Source organism: Notamacropus eugenii, chromosome 2 (genome assembly GCF_028372415.1).
Source record: "Notamacropus eugenii isolate mMacEug1 chromosome 2, mMacEug1.pri_v2, whole genome shotgun sequence".
Taxonomy (NCBI): domain Eukaryota; kingdom Metazoa; phylum Chordata; class Mammalia; order Diprotodontia; family Macropodidae; genus Notamacropus; species Notamacropus eugenii.
Window position 1 is genome coordinate 388,409,300 of NC_092873.1, and position 13,221 is coordinate 388,422,520.

At 37.7% G+C, this 13,221-nt stretch overlaps 1 pseudogene; it reads left to right on the plus strand.

Annotated features, from left to right (window-relative positions):
* Positions 1-1,845: 1,845 nt before the first annotated feature.
* LOC140529063 (tyrosine-protein phosphatase non-receptor type 11-like) lies at positions 1,846-4,886 on the plus strand (annotated as a pseudogene).
* The last annotated feature ends 8,335 nt before the right edge of the window (positions 4,887-13,221 follow it).

The following is a 13,221-nucleotide window of genomic DNA, read 5'->3' on the forward strand; positions in this document are numbered from 1 at the left end:
ACAAATCTAGCCACAAAATAAGCATAAAAGAAGTTAAAGATCTGAGTAGAATTTTAGAAAAGTTAGATATGGTAGCTCTCTGGAGAAAATTGAATGGGAATAGAAAGGAATATACCTTTTTCTCAGTGGTACATGGCACTACACAAAAATAAACCACACACTAGCATTAAAAACCTCACAATCCAGTGCAGAAAGACAGAAATATTAAATGCATCCTTTTCAGATCATGATGCAATAAAAATTATATGTAATAAAGGGTCATGGAAAAGTAGACTAAAAAGTAATTGGAAACTAAATAATCTAATCCTAAAGAAGAAGTGGATCAAACAACAAATCATAGAAACAATCAATAACTTCATCCAAGAGAACGACAATAATGCGACAACATACCAGAACTTATGGAATACAGCAAAAGTAGTTCTTAGGGAAAATTTTATACCTCTCAATGCTTACATGAATAAAATAGAGAAAAGAGATTGATGAATTGGGCATAAAACTAAAAAAGCTAGAAAAAGAACAAATTTAAAATTCCCAATTAAATACCAAATTAGAAATACTGAAAACCAAAGGAGAGATTAATAAAATTGAAATTTAGAAAACCATTGAACTAATAAGTAAAACTAAGAGTTGGTTTTATGAAAAAACCAATAAAATAGATAAACCTTGGGTTAATTTGATTTTAAAAAAAGAAAGGAGAAAACCAGATTACCAGTATCAGAAATGAAAAGGATGAATTCACCACCAAAGAAGAGGAAATTCAAACAATAATTAGAAACTATTTCACCCAATTGTAGGCCAATAAATTTGATGACTTTAGTGAAATACATGAATATTTATAAAAATATAAATTACCCAGATTAACAGAAGAAGAAGTAAAATACTTAAATAGCCCCATCTCAGAAAAAGAATTTGAACAAGCCATCAATGAACTCCCTAGGAAAAAAATTTCCAGGGCCAGATGAATTTACAAGTGAATTCTTTCAAACATTCAAAGAACAATTAATTCCAATACTATATAGATTATTTGGGAAAATAGGCAAAGAAGGAGCCCTACCAAATTCTTTTTATGATACAAATATGGTACTTATACTTGTCAGGAAGAGTCAAAATAGAGGAAGAAAATTATAGACCAATTTTCTTAATGAATATAGATGCAAAAATCTTAAATAAAATATTAGCAAAAAGATTACAGCAACTTATCATGAGAATAATATAGTAAGGCCAGGTAAGATTTATACCAGGAATGCAAGGCTGGCTCAATATTAGGAAAACTATTAACATATTTAATCATATCAACAATAAAACTAACAGAAAACATATGATTATCTCAATAGATGCAAGCTTTTGACAAAATATAACTATTCTTATTAAAAACACTAGAGAGCATAGGGATAAATGGAGCTTTCCTTAAAATGATAAGTAGCATCCACCTAAAACCATCAGCAAGCATTATATATAATGGGGATAAGATAGAAGCATTTCCAGTAAGATCAAAGGTAAAATAAGTATGTCCACTGTCACCAATTCAATATGGTACTAGAAATGATAGTTTTAGCAATAAGAGAAGAAAAAGAAGTAGAAGGAATTAGAATAGGAAAAGAAACTAAGCTATCATTCTTTGCAGATGAAATGATGATATACTTAGGGAATCCTAGAGAATCAAGCAAAAAATTATTTGAAATAATAAACAACTTTAACAAAGTTGCAGGATATAAAATAAATCCACATAAATCACTGGCATTTCTACGTATTACTAACAAAGCCCAACAGTAAGAGACAGAAAGAGAAATTCCATTTAAAGTTACTGTAGAGGGGCAGAGGCAGAGGCATGGGGGAGCAGAGTGGGGCGAAGGTGTTTGGGTATGGGGGGACCTTGACTCTTGGCTCTAGGATCCTGAGTCCTGGATGGTGGCCAGAGGGCTGTAGGCTCCATGCTAACCTTCAGTCAGGCCCACTCCTGAGGAAGCAGATCCAAAGAGGAGCCTGGGAATGGGAGGATAATGACATTCTGGAGATGGTTTCACCCAAATATCACTGAAGTGGAGGCAGAAAATTTGTTGCTGACATGAGGCACTGATGGCAGCTTTTTGACTAGACCCAGTAACAATAACTCAGGAGATTGAGCACTTTCTGTTAGGCGCAAAGGTGCTGTGACTCACATCAAGATTCAGAAAACTGGTGACTATTACAACCTGTATGGAGGGGAGAAGTTTGCCACACTGAATGAGTAAGTGCAGTATTACATGGAGCATCATAGACAGTTGAAAGAAAAGAATAGCAATGTTATTGAGCTCAAGTACCTATTGAACTGTACAGATCTTACCTCAGAGGGTGGTTTCATGGGCACCTCTCTGAGAAAGAAGGAGAGAAATTACTAACTGAGAAAGGAAAAGGGAAGCTTCTTGGTGCAGGAAAGCCAGAGCCACCCAGGGGAATTTTGTTCTCTCTGTGCACAAAGGAGATAACAAGGGCAAGAGTAATGATGGCAAATCAAAAGTGATGCACATCATGATTTGCTGCTGGGATCTGAAATATGAAGTCAGTGGAGGAGACAAGTTTCATCCTTTAACAGATTTTGTGGAGCATCACAGGAAGAACCCCATGGTGGAAACTCTGGGCACAATGCTACAGCTCAAGAAGCCCCTGAACACAATGAGTGTCAATACTGTAGAGACTGAAAGTTATGTGAGAGAATTAAGCAGATTAGCTGAGATAACAGATAAAGTTAATCAAGGCTTTGGGGAAGAATGTGAGACTCTACAACAGCAGAAATGCAAGCTCCTATATAGTCATAAAGCGGGTCAGCAGCCAGAAAATAAAAACAAAAACAGCTATACAAACATCTTGCCTTTTGATCATACTAGGGTTGTTCTGTATGATGGGGATCCAAATGAACCAGTTTCAGATTATGTTAATGCAAACTTTATCATGCCTGAATTTGAGACCAAGCACAACAATTCAAAGGCCAAAAAGAGTCATATTACAACCCAAGGCTGTCTGCAGAACACAACAAATGACTTCTAGACAATAGCGTTCCAGGAGAACTCCCAAGTTATTGTCATGACAACAAAAGAAGTGGAGAGAGGCAAGAGTAAATGTGTCAAGTACTGGCTCAATGAATATGCTCGAAAGGAGTATGTGGCTATGTGTGCTAGGAACATCAAGGAAAGCACTGCCTATGACTATACACTAAGAGAGCTTAAACTCTCTAAGGTTGGACAAGAGAACATGGAGAGAACAGTGTGGCAGTATCATTTTAGAATGTGGTCTGCTCACAGCATGCCCACTGACCCCAGGAGAATTTTGGACTTTTTGGAAGAGGTCCATCATAAGCAGGAGAGCATTCTTGATGCAGGCCCTGTGGTAGTGCGTTACAGTGCTGGAATTGGCAGGACAGGAACTTTCACTGTGATTGAAATCCTTACTGACATTGTCAGAAAGAAAGGTATGGATTGTGACATTGATTTTTCCCAAGACTATTTGGATGGTGAGATCCCAGAAGTCAGGAATGGTTCAGACAGAAGCCCAGTACAGCTTTATTTACGACCATGCAGCCTTATATTGAGACGCTACAGCCCAGAATCGAGGAGGAGCAGAAAAGCAAGAGAAAGAGCATGAATGTACAAACATTAAATATTCCCTAGTGAACCAGACAAAGTGAAGATCAGAGTCCTCTTCCACCCTGCACCCCGACTCCAATCTGTCCAGAAATGAGAGAAGATAGCATTAGAGTAAATGAAAATGTGGGATTGGTGCAGCAGCAGAAAGTTTTAGATGAGAAGCCCTGCCAAAGTTTCAGCTCAGAGCGGGATATGCCTATTCTTCCCTCTATTGCCAAGGCAATATTCACAGCACTGGTGGTGGCTATCAATATGCCAGCGTAGTTCTCAATCGCAAAATATAAAAGGCTATCCATATGGAAGGCAGAAGAAAAACATTTATTTAAACACCAGGAAGCCAAATCCCAGAACCAGAAAGCAAAATCCATCATGGTGACAAAGAAGTTAATAAACATGATCACAGCAGAGGGCAAAGCCATTCTTACCCCTCCCTCAGCCAGGGCCTCCTCACTATCAACTGTCACAATGAGTCAGTCTCAAACTTCCCCTCCCCCAGCCAGGGGCCTTCTCACTATCAACTGTCACAATGTATCAGTCTTAAACCTCCCCTCCCTCAGCCAGGGCCTTCTCACTATCAATTGTCACAATGTATCAATCTTAAACCTCCCCTCCCTCAGCCAGGGCCTTCTCACTATCAATTGTCACAATGTATCAATCTTAAACCTCCCCTCCCTCAGCCAGGGGCCTTCTCACTATCAACTGTCACAATGTATCAGTCTTAAACCTCCCCTCCCTCAGCCAGGGCCTTCTCACTATGAATTGTCACAATGTATCAATCTTAAACCTCCCCTCCCTCAGCCAGGGCCTTCTCACTATCAACTGTCACAATGTGTCAGTTGGCCTGCGTCAGTTCGCCTGCATTCTTTCCCCTCTGACCTGACCTTACTCACTTCCTACCAGTTCCACTCCACCCTTCCTGCTCCGCCCTTCAGCAAGCTCCTCCCACCATATGTGACCCAAGCTTCCAGGAGATTTAAGCAGATCATATGGGCCTATTAATTAATGAGAAATATCTTTCCATTTTAAATTACTATTACATTCCCACCCCCAAAAGGTCAAGAAAGATGCAAGGACTTTCATGTGAAGAATGAATTTGGAAGGTTCACATTCTGATCACTTCTGCTAATAAGCAAGTGCAAACTCATACAAAGATCATGATTTGCTCTCTCAACAATGCCTGATTTACAATTGTTTGTTTTTTAAATAAGAAGAAATTATCTCTACAGTGTAGATAATGTTATATTTTATAGAATTTTGTTTTAAATTGAAGAAGCTATTAAATTTTCATTTCCACATTTTTGTAGATGGTGGTGATTAAAATTCAAGTTATCAGCAAAAATAAATAAATAAAGTTACTGTAGATATTATAAAATATTTGGGAGTCTACCTGCCAAAACAAAACCAGGAATTATATGAACACAATTACAAAACACTTCACACAAATAAAGGCAGATCTAAATAATTGGAAAACATCAGTTGCTCATGAGTTGGCTGAGCAAATATAATAAAAAATAACATTTCACTAAAACTGCCAGGGCATGTTACACTGTATACCAAAATAAAGTCCAAATGGGTGCACAATTTAGATATAAAGATTGATATCATAAGCAAATTAGGAGAGCAAGGAATAGTTTACCTGTCAGATTTATGGAGAATGGAGGGATTTATAACCAAATAAGAGATAGAGAACATTATGAAATGCAAAATGGGTAATTTTGATTACATTAAATTGAAAAGTTTTGCACAAAGAAAGACAATGCAATCAAGATTAGGAAAGAAGCAGAAAATTGGGAAAGATTTTTTACAAATGTCTCTGATAAAGGCCTCATTTCAAAAATATATAGAGAACTGAGTCTAATTTATAAGAATACAAGTCATTCCCCAATTGATAAATGGTTAAAGGATATGAACAGGCAATTTTCAGAGGAAGAAATGAAAGCTATCTATAGTCATATAAAAAACTGCTCTAAATCATTATTGATTAGAAAAATGCAAATCAAAACAACTCAAGTACCACCTAACACCTATCAGATTAGCTAACATGACAAAAGAGGAAAATTATAAATGCTGGAGAAAATGTGGGAAAATTAGAACACTAATTCATTGTTGGTGAAGTTGTGAACTGATCCAACCATTCTGGAGAGCAATTTGGAACTATGCACAAAGGGCTACAAAATTTGTGCATACCCTTTGACTAAACAATACTGCTTCTAGGGCTATATCCCAAAGAAATCATAGAAATGGAAAAAGGACCCACATGTACAACAATATTTACAGCAGCCCTTTTTGTGGTAGTTAAGAACTAGACATTGAGGGGATACCCATCAATTAGGGAATGGTTGAACAAGTTGTGGTATATGAATATAATGGAATACTATCATGCTATAAGAAATGATGAGTAAGCGAACTTCACAAAAACCTGGAAAGACTTATATGAACTGATGCTGAGTGAAGTGAGCAGAACCAGGAGAATGTTACACAGTAATAGCCACATTGTGAGATGACTGACTTTGATAGACTTAACTCTTCTCAGTAATGCAAGGACCTAAAATAACTCAAAAAGCCTCATTATGGAAAATTTCATCCTCATCCACAGAAAGAAATATCATGTCTGAATGCAGATGGAAACATATTATTTGCTTTTTTTTTGTTTTGTTTTTTCTTTCTTATGGTTCCTCCCATTCGTTCCAGTTCTTTTACACAACAGGATTAATGTGAAAATATGTTTAATAAGAATGTGTATGTAGAGCTTCTATCAGACTGCACACCATCTTGGGGAGAGGAGAGAGGAGGGAGATGGAGAAAATTTAAAACTTTTGAAAATAAATAAATTTTGAAAAAAAGAGAGGTGGTAACATTTATATATTGCTTTAAAGTATATCTCATTATCTCATTTGAGCCTCAAAATAACTTTTAAAGCCCGTCAGAACATGACCCCTTCTTCTAGTCAATTCAATAACTGTTATTAAGTACCTACTATGCACCAGACCCTGTACTAAGTGCTGTGGGTAAAATTAAAACCTCAAAGGGCTTACAAACTAAAGGGGAGGGTGACCAAGGATATGCCAGTCCAGGAACATGATGTTTGAGGAGTCCACACTAAGCAGGGCAGCTGGTGGAAAATGAAGAGTTACCTAGAAAGTTCTGAACCTCTACAAAGGGAGGTTTTAGGAGGACAATTTTATTGCTCTTCTCTAACCCTCCAATCAGAGGGGAAAGAGGCTACCAAGGGAGCTGAGTATCAAAAACTGAGTTAATCAGAATGGTGATGAGGTTCTTGACTTTGGACTATTTGATGCTCCTCCCACTTAACATGACAACTGCCATCTCCATGCCTTTGCACTAGCTGTTTCATGTGCTTGGAATGCTTTTCTTCCTCACCTGTGCCTCCTGGCTCCCTGACTTCCTTCAAAACCCAAGATTAAATCTTTGCTTCAGAAGGCCTTTCCTTCCACATGCTCTCACCTCTCCCCAGCCTCCAACCCCCAGCCACTGCCTGCCCCTTTTCCATGGTTTCCCTCTAATGTTACCTTCTACTTACGTATGTGTCTAACTTACCACTGTGCAAAGTTTATCCTACCTGGTAATGTGTATGTCTTCCCCATTAAAATGTAAGCTTCTTGAGACCTTCCTTTAATCCTTAGCCTTTGGCATGGAGTCTGGCATTTATAAGTTTGCTCACTGGCTAACTGATCCTGGGAGGTAGCTTCCACAGGTATTATCCAAATTGTACAAGATACTGAGTTCAATAAGTTTCCTCAAGGACTCTTCTCCTTCAGGATTACAAATCCACATCTTTCTACTCCACCCATTGAACCTGAGAAAAAGAGCAACCATTGGAATTCTTCCACATCAGATTTATTCATGCTACTAGAATCTCTTCCTGTACCCACTCCCAAACAGAAGCCAGGCGAAGATTGATTTTCCCCATCCAAACCTGTTTGATTTGCTTACAATGTGTGGCACAAAGAAGTTCCCCATGTATAAATGTGTAAAAGCTTAAGGAACGTTTTGGAGGCTCAGCTGAAGACTCCCTTTCACCATATTTGTCTGTCTGTCTGTCTATCTCACACACACACACACACACACACACACACACACACACACACACACACACACACACTTCGATGAGAAAGTAGCTTGCCAGGTCATTGTTTCTTAGATATTCCAGAGGTGCTCAGAATATCTCTATAATATTCTACATGTAACTTGTATAGGAGATTAGGTAAACTTGGCTAATTAAGACTCACTCACAACCATCTCCCTGGACAAAAGCTATTGTGGAGGTTGTGTGGAAAACAATTAACCCTGCTTAAGTTCAAATAGCTTGTCTGAGCTGTTAGATCCCCTTTTTCCCCCTCTCTGGAGCCATTAATTAAAGATTCTATCCCTCCCTCTCCAATTCCTCACCACTGTCATTATTTCCCTTCATTCTTGGAGTCTGCCATCACTCTCCTCTCTTCCCTAAGGAATTACATAAATGTAAATTCTAAAAGAATATTACAGGGATTGGATACACTGGGCCACAGGGAATACTAACATCTGTTTCTGTAGAGATGCACCTTTCAGTCCAACAGCACAGCCCACCTAATGCAAAAAGCATTTTTAAGAGAAACTGGCAGGAAACCTGGAGGCTTGAGTCTTCTAAAATCGCAATGAAAATAGATGAGATGAGTTTACATTTGTCAAGGTGAGGGAAATGATACATTCCTGAATGAGTAAATGCGTAAGCGTTGTAGATAAAAATAAAAAATCTCAAAGGAGTTCCAAGGAATTGTATGTGTTTATGGTTTACTTTCTCATCATAGATGCTGGAGGCTTATAATTATCCACATCAGTAGAGCTTGTAAGATTTCACTCACTGGTTACTTGCAGACAGGGGTGCTGACTGCTTTTTATATTTACATAGTATTCAGAGAAAATGAAACATTTTCCTCACAGACAGATTATGCCTATATAAGAAACGATCTTATGTTTTCTGATCTGGAATTCACCAAGACTCATATGATGGTTAGATTCAGGGGATGTGACTTGGCGGGGGAGGGAAGGCAAGGGAGGGAGAATTAAGGATAAAGAATAGTTGGGCTGGAGATGTCTATATGCTTCGATAAAGACCTTTGATCTCATCAGCATGGAATCTACTTCCAACAACAAACTGATTTTCAGATCATTTGTTACTTAGTTTTCCAGAGAAGTCTGGGACACTTGCTTTCACATGGTCACACAGCTCCCATGTGTTAGTACCAGGATGTGAACCCAAGTCTTTTTGATTCAGAAGATAACCCTCTATTCACTGGACCCTCCTACTTCTTAGATGGCTGTGTTGTAAAGGAAATAAGCAAAGGCTCAGTTATTGCAAGATTGATATTATGTCCTATTTCATGGCACTTTGAGGTTGCCATGCCCTTTCAATCCATCACTCATCTAAGAGACCTAACAACTGTAGTAGACAGGGCAACTAGTATAATGCCCATTTTATAGATAAGGAAAACTGAGGCTCAAAGTTGTTGTCATTTTCCTAATGACATGGAATTAGCTAGTTGTTAACTTATAAGCAAGATTTAGGACTTTTGATTTCCAAGACAGTGCATTGTTTTTTTCTACTACAACACAATGCTTTTCAATGAAAAAGGTGAGTTTAGGGCAGGGACCAGAAGCCTTTCACAAGCAGGGTGCCTGTTTGACACACTCTGGATATGTGAGAGGCAAGGGCAAATCCAGTGTATCAAGCATTACATCAGTGCCTGACAAGAAAGGCAGTGTGGTATAGTGGATAGAGTGATAGACTTGGAACCAGGAAATCCTGTGGTTATATGTTGCCTTTGACTCTTATCAGCTGTGTGAGCATTGGTAAGACACATAATGTCTCTGGGTCTTGCCTGTCATTATATCCATATAAGATGGATACAACAATACGTGTACTGTGTATCTCGCAGGAGTTATTGTGGGGTTCAAAGGAGAAAATACATGCAAAGTGTTATATAAATATCAGGTTATCATTATTATTAGTGTTGCCAGTAAACAGGGCAGAGACTGGAAGCAGAAATCAGCATACAAGCCATATTTAGCAAGAGCACTGTAAGTTGTCCCTGATTTAGCTTGTGAGATGAAACAGTCACAGAGTTTCAGAAATGGAAGGAACCTCAGAGAGCATTTACTCCAGCTCATACCCTAAAAAGAATCTCCTCTACAAGCCTATCAGACTCAAGTAGAAAAGGATCTCTGCTGGCTGCATATTGATTTAGAAAACCACAAATTAACATTGTATTATATTGTATTTTTGTTAATTTTTCTAAACATTTCACTATAATATTTTAATCTGGTTCTGGCGGCACTAGCTATTTTTGCAGGCCGCTTGCTACCCATAAACCTCAGGTTTGACATTTCTGCTCTACAATATACCTGATGAGTGTTCATCCAATTTTTTCTTGAAGATTACAAGTAAGGAGGAATATTCTGCCTCTCAAAGCAGCCCATTTCACTTTTGGTTGGCTCTTATAGTTAGGAAGATTTTTCTGTGACATTAGCCTCTCTGCAACTACCACCCACTGGTAACTGATCTGCCCTCTGGGGTCAGATAAGGAGGAAAAGATGAAAAATGAAAATATATAACCATCAAGCCAATTAGACTCCAAAAAGATCCTTGAGGAATAGCCATGAAGAATTGTTGCTCCTTAGAGGAGGACATCTTTGTCTATATGTACCTTTATCTAAGGAGAAGCTCAGTACCTCTTTCCTCCTCTCTCCCTGATGATTCTCAAGATTATGGGCATGTCATATGTTATTGGGCAAACCATGATGCATTACTTTAAGTTCAGTGCTCCACAGGGAAGGCTTTGCTGAATATATTAAGACTTGGTTTCAGCAACCTTGTAATTTATTGACTGATTCCTTCGATCAAGTCCATTCAAGTGGTTTAATAGGTTTCTCATGTAGCTAAATGACTTTTACCATTGCCCCATTGATTATGACTAGATGTAATTCTTCATACCACTTCATAATCATTAATTAGTTAATCTGTACAGAACTCCTGTGAGCTAAGTTAGAATTATTCCTGTTTTACAAAGGGCTTAATCAATAGATATATCGATGGGGAAGCCAAAGCATAGAAAAAAAATAAGTAACTTTGTCAAGTCTCAAAGTTGGAAAAGACTTCAGAGACCATCTAATCCAAGCTATATCTGCCTAGGCATTGGTCATTTGGTAAATTATATGACCAAAGGAATATGATCATTTATCATATGGTAAATGAATTACAGGAAGAATTGGGAGTGGAATTTAGGAGTGTTATGAAGCTCTTCTTCATGGAGAGAGAGAGAGAGAGAGAGAGAGAGAGAGAGAGAGAGAGAGAGAGAGAGAATATTTCATATAGACTTGTGGTGGTGAAGTCTAGAGCTATTTTTCCAGAGGTCTGCCTTTGTCCTTCTCATGGGGTGATCCACTCCTTTATAGCAAACACTAAGAATGCAATAAAAAATCAGCTTATCTTTATCAAAATACAGAACCCATTATAAAGGTACAAAAATCAAATAAATTAAAGTTTTAAGGGAAAGTTATATTAGTTCACCAACAGCAGTGAGGCAGAGAAGGAAAAGAAAGTGGAAAAAAGATAGATTCACCCAGTCCCAATGCAGTAGCAAATTCCACATAGTCAGGCATTCCTTAAATAGGACGTCAAGACAAGTCTCCAACTATTGGTGATCAACAATTTGGGACAGCAGCAGTTTTCCCCTGTAACTGTCTGCTGCTGGAGTTGGCACACTGCTACATACCCCAAACCCTCTATCCTCTCCATAGGACTCTATAAAGTTCCTGGCTTACCCACACCAATCTAGTCCAGTTTACTCCTGTGATCTTTTGATCTCTCCTTCTAGCTGAGGAAAAATATTGGGCTATTATACTTGATTCTAATCTTATCTTTTCCATTATACTTGATTCTAATCTTGTCTTTTCTTCACATTGTTTATACCTACTTGCTCCTTTCCCTAAAGACATTCCCAAATATACTTAGCATCAAAAAAATAAATGTGATCTAAATAATGAAATAAATTTTCTTTTGTAAACTTTAAGAATGAACTCAGTAATGGGTTAAATCATTCCATTTTCTGAGTTATTTGAAAACATCAATTTGTATATAATAGTTTTTTTAACCATCTACACATACATACACACACACACACACACACACACACACATCACAATCTTTCGTGCAGAAGGTGGGCAATATCTAGCTAAGTGATTTAGTAAGAATGCGTGGGGGACCCAAAAGCCTATATGTGAGCAGGAAACTTCCAAATTAGTTCTGGACTCAGGACTTTAGAATGAGGTAGCTAGCTCCATACATAACACCAAATAGAAAGATTCTAAAACACCATAGGAGCATTCTGTGGTAACAAAAAACAAAAACAAAGACAAAAAGAAAACCACACCATTCTTTTTTAGGGTTTCAGATCATATACCATGGCACAAAAATCCAGAAGTAGAAAGATTATGGGGGCCAAACTAGGGTTGGGATATTCTAAACATTACTTTAGAAAATATAAATACCACCCAGTCTGGGACTTGGTAGATTTTTTTCCTACATATATCTAATTATTTTAGCTTACTTGATTATTTATGACTTGGTGTTTTTTTTTCCCTTGTAAATAAATGTCTTTGTTTAAACAAGGTGGCTTACATGTGGTAAGGGAAAAGAAAAGTAGGCACCAGTCAAGCATATATATTTAAGCAATAGTAGAACTAAGGAGAGAGGTTAATTAAGGATTAGATCCAACAGTCTCTGAACCCATAGAATCAAGCAGGCTCACACCAGGAAGGTCAAAGTGGTGTGGAGATGCAAATCATAGATTGAAAATGAGTGAAAGTTTGAGGCAGAGGGTCTTAGCCTGGGAGCTATGAACTTACTTTTTAAATAGACAGATAGATAACTATTTCAACATAACTGGCTTTCTTGTATTACTATATATTTTTTTTCTTTAATTTAAAAAAATTATTCTGAAAGGAAGTCCATATGCCAGACTGTCAAAGGTAGGGTCTATGACACAAAAAAGGTTAAGAATTAGTTTAGAAGGTTATAAAGGAAAAAAATACTGGAACAAAGTTTTTCTGGACCAGAAAATCGCCCAAAAAGCTGATCTGGATCATCCAGTTATAAAATCCAGGGAATATTCCTTTATAGCCATAGCTCTAATGTTTTAGGTTGTTTTTTTTTTTTTACTTTTGGTGAAAATTACCTAGAGGTATTACTCATAGGAGCCTCCTACCAAGGAAAATACAGTCAATTCCAAAGATTGACTCATTCAATTTCATCTGGCATTGTAGAAATTCATTAGTGAATAAGGAAGTTTCCAAAGCTAAATGGTTTCCACTGTGCTCTTGATATAATCGACATTTGTGATCAATATTAAGCAAAATATTTATAGAAATTAAGAAAATCCTCATGACAAAGGTTCCCCAGTGACATGAAAGACCTGGCAACAGGTTGAGGAACTTTTCATTTCTCTGCTTTGTAACCCCCAACCAGAATTGGGGAATTTCTGTAAATGGGCTGCAAGTTGCATGCAAAGAGTATAGTCACCCACTCCCCTTACAAGTGCAGAGA